Raw genomic sequence first — 4,500 nt, 5'->3', positions numbered from 1 at the left:
TAAAAAAAAAAGTCTAAATTTGCTCTTTGTGGGGGTTCATTTACACATGAATGCAAAGAAAATTTATACACAAAACTCCCTGCCAAATTAGTATTTAAGTTACTGTGTACATAGCCACTGAGAGGGAGAAGGCGTCTGGGCCAGCTCAGGCTGCAGGAAGGCTCGTGCCGCCCTGCTTCCAGCGCCATGCGAACTGACCTGCCTCTGAGTAGGTCTGTTGGTAGGTCCAAACCCTAATCGCTGGCTCAGTAACCTGTTTGGTGGGAAGGATCTGATATAATTTGTTTAAGTGCTCTGAGAACATTTATTCCTTCATCACGACCTCATTAGAGGCACTTGTCGTTGTGAGTCTGGTGGAATGATCGTCTGAACAGGTGTGAGTGAGTCCAGCTGATGGCACAAAGGACAGTTTGTGTGATGGACTGAGAAATGGCAGACCGTGAGGGAGCCGGCTGAGAGCGCAGCCCAGTCTCCAGGTGCCTCCAGGTGCTGTGCAGGCAGCAGGGGAGGTGGCCGCGGGAGCGGGCTGTGGCCCCGGGAAGTGCTGATGGAGGAAGTGTTATGCCCAGATTTCAGGATCCCCAAAAGACCACCAGGGAGCCAGCTGAGTCCAATGCAAAAGCAAAAGAGTCTTTATTCGAGCTAGCTCGAGCTCCCTGTCCACCACACTCGCCGACGCAGCGGCAGGAGGCAGAGAGAGAGAGAGAGCTCTGTGGGGAGAGGGATTTTATAGGGGGGTTGGAGTAAGGGGAGGAGAGAGGACTGTGGGCCCTGCCGATTGGCCAGGCACAAGTTGGTGTCTTGTTACACAGGATGTGGTTGTGTCTATGGCGCGCACTTCCCTTGATTATCATTGGTTAGTTTAAAGAAATCCTAGGTGTGGCTAGCAGAGGCTTGGGCTTCTGGGAAGAAGCTGATTATCATTGGTTAGTTTAAAGAAATCCTAGGTGTGGCTAGCAGAGGCTTGGGCTTCTGGGAAGAAGCTGATTATCATTGGTTAGTTTAAAGAAATCCTAGGTGTGGCTAGCAGAGGCTTGGGCTTCCGGGAAGAAGCTCCTTGCTGAGCACATGGCTAATGGCTGCTGCCCAAAAATGGAGGATCTGGGGCAAGATGGAGGGCGTAGCCCTTGCCCTTTCAGAAGCGGGTGCAGGCTGCCTTGCTGCGCAGCCTGGGTCGGCCACCCTGCTCCAGGCTCTGGCAGGAGCTGAACAGCGCTCTGTTCAGGGTTCTGCTCTCCCGACACCGTGCCCTTTGCCTTCCTGCTTCCTGGGCCACCGCCCTCCCTGCTTGCTCCCACGCTCTACCTCGTCTCCACCCTCTACCTTGAAGCCTTATCTCCTTCTCCTGGGACATGTAAGCTGACTCCCTGCTCCTTGGGGCACAGCGATTCAGCCTTCCCCCTCCAGGGCCTGCTCCGCACCCCTGACCCCCTAACACACTCCCAAGGCATTTCTGTGGAAAGTTTTCCCCGTTTCACCACCATAAACCCATGGAGCATCCTTTCTTTCTTTCTTTTTTAAGATAAACTGGGGCATATTATAAATGTAGAATCTATTTGAGCAAAACTTGATTTGAATCGGGAAACACTAAACTGATTGGGAGTGTTCCCCAGACAGGAGCTAGGGGAGACACTTCTATAGAAAAAAAGGTGAAAGCAAAGAAAAGGAAGTCTGCTTGGCTGCTTGTGACTGGGTTTGCTTAGGTTTTGGTTTGCTTAGGTGGCCACCGTGCAGTAGAGCCAGTTGAGTCTAATGCCTCCTGTGTAACTACTTTAGCATCGTACTCACACGCTCCTGCTATCCTAGTTGATCTGCGGCCACTGCGGGCTCTTAGCTTCACACAGGAAGGGAGTCGGATGGGAGCAGCACCGCCAGTGCAGGAGGGTTATTAGTGAGACGGGGCAGAGTGGCCCCTTCCCACGGGCTCTGGGGATTCTCTTCTTTTACTGATGCTCATCTGACGGAGAGGCAGGGCATCCAGGGAAGGGAGGAACACTCAGGATTCTTCCCACTGGAAGGAGTGGAGACTTCTCAAGAGCCCTGGAGGCCATGTTGTGTCCTTATATGGCAATTCCATTTCTGATTATGGCAGCATGGGGTGTGTCCTTAGTATGCTAATATATTACAACTAGGGGCCCAATGCACGAAAATTCGTGTAAGAGTAGGCCTTCCTTCCTCCGGCTGCTGGCACCAGCTTCCCTCTGGCACCCAGGACCCAGGCTTCTCTCCTCCGGCCACCCACAGGCACCTGGGACCCAGGCTGGCTTCCCTCCACCCCAGCTTGGTCAGGACGGATGTCCGGACGATGTCTGGTCTAATTAGCATATTACCCTTTTATTATTATATACTAGGGGCCCAGTGCATGAAATTTGTGCACTGGGTGGGGGGGTCCCTCAGCCCAGCCTGCCCCCTCTCACATACTGGGAGCCCTCAGGGGATGTCCTACTGATGGCTTAGGCCTGCTCCCTGCTCCCCTTGGGAAGCAGGCCTAAGCCGAAGTCTGGCCTCCCTTTATGGGAGGTGACCAGGCTGATCAGGGGAAGGCACCAGCCCCATCACCCTGCTACTGCAGCCACTGCCAGTCACCGCAGCCACCAAGGTTTTTTCATCAACACGGACTCCAGTCCCTTCACCATGAAAAAACGACAACTTTCTTTAGGCATTTTCAAGATGTGGCTTTCATAGGATATGACATTTCTTTATTATTATTTTTTTTACCCTCACCTGAGGATATGTTTCCACTGATTTTTAGAGAGCTTGGAAGAGAAAGGGAAAGACAGAGAGAAACATCAAAGTGAGAGGAACACTTTGATTGGTTGCCTCCTACATGAGCCCTGACCTGGGCCCCGGCCAGGGAGAAGCCTGCAACCTAGTAACATGCCCTTGATCAGAATTGAACCCAGACCCTGTGTCCGCAGGCCGAGGCATTATCCACTGAACCAAACTGGCTAGGGCAGGATATGATATTTCTTAGCCCTCCAGCAGCGGACCATCGTTTTTTTCACCAGGAGTGTGGTGAAAAGCCCTAGATCAGCTTTTTGGATTCTTATTACCCAAGTTACTAAGAATATTACCAGTGGCATACAGGTGTTTCCTCTGTAGTTCACACTGATCTCCGGCTCGGCCCCCCGCCCAGGCCTAATGCCTCTGGCTGAGGCGTTAGGCTTGGGCAGGGCTCCCCCCCCCCCCCCCGAAGCTCCGATGGCCGGCTCCGCCCCTGACCAGGAGCCCCCTGGTTCAGGCCCTTCCTACGCTGCTCAGGGCCCACACGGGGCCTACCTCAGAGTGACCTGGGTGCCGATGATGTTCCCAGGACCCAGGCTGCTGGGCGCCTATGTATGCAAATTAACCGCCATCTTTGTTGGGTTAATTTACATACTCATCCGATTGGCTGGTGAGCGTAGCAGAGTGACACCAATTTGCATGTTTCTCTTTTATTAGTGTAGACTAGAGGCTCAGTGCATGAATTCATGATGGGTGGGGTCCCTGGGGTGGCCCTGTGGAGATCGGGCCCCAGCTCACGCCCCTAGCCTCGCAGTCCTGCAGCCCCACCTGGCACCCCGCCTTGGCCTGGCATGGCCCCACTCACCTGCTCCACTATCCCGCTGCAGTCCCCGCGCTCGTTGGGGCCCATCGGGGCCTGTTAGTGCCTCCACTGCTGTCCGCTGCCAGCTCTGCGGTCCCCGATGCCTGCCATGTCCCGCCCCGCCCTCCTGGTGGTCAGTGCATGTTCACAGCGAGCAGGTCAAACTTCGCAAGTATGTTATTTATTTGTTATTATTGACTTAGAGAGAGAGGAGGGAGAGGTACCAAAATAGTTGCTATAATGGAAGTCAGGACATGATCGCAGTCGCACCATCGCCCGTGGGACATTTGCACATTAGGCTTTTATTGTATAGGATGAGTGTATGATGAGGCCGGGAGTCACCCACAGATGAAAGTAGTTGCCATACTGGATCGAGCTGATCTTCTGCAGGTTCTAAGCCATAAACCAGTTGGAGGTTGGTCTTGCTATCTCCTTCATCGTCCTTGTAGCCCTTTTCGGCTACAGCTGTTTCAACACATACGTCAGAAAATACTCACTTCCTGCCCAGCCAGCGTGGCTCAGTGGTTGAGCATTGACCTAGGAACCAGGAGGTCTCAGTTTGATCCCCAATCAGAGCACATGCCTGGGTTGCGGGCTTCATCCCCAGTGTGGGATGCGCAGGAGGCAGCCAATCGATGATCCCCTCATGTTTCTATCTCTCTCTCCCTCTCCCTCCCTCTCTCTCTAGTCAATAATAACATACTAAAACAAACAAAAAAAGATGACTCACTTCTTGGCCAGGCTGACTCACCTAATGCTGACAGGTCCTCAGCTGTCTTTCTAGCGTCCTTTGACGTAAGCCTGGGAGGGCTATTTTCTCCCAGGAGCAGTAATTCAAAGTGTTCTTCCTCACAGATCCAACAGCTACGGATGTGAGTAGCGGAGGTGGGGGTCATTCTACCCAGTCCCCAAGC

At 53.2% G+C, this 4,500-nt stretch overlaps 1 pseudogene; it reads right to left on the bottom strand.

The window, feature by feature from the left end:
- Positions 1–3,634, bottom strand: part of LOC102441469 — a 6,241-nt pseudogene extending 2,607 nt beyond the window's left edge.
- Between the last annotated feature and the right edge of the window lie 866 nt (positions 3,635–4,500).

The sequence above is a fragment of the Myotis lucifugus genome, unplaced genomic scaffold (genome assembly GCF_000147115.1).
Source record: "Myotis lucifugus unplaced genomic scaffold, Myoluc2.0 scaffold_484, whole genome shotgun sequence".
Classification (NCBI taxonomy): domain Eukaryota; kingdom Metazoa; phylum Chordata; class Mammalia; order Chiroptera; family Vespertilionidae; genus Myotis; species Myotis lucifugus.
The sequence above is the reverse complement of the archived record's forward strand: the minus strand, read 5'-3'. Positions and strand labels throughout refer to the sequence as shown.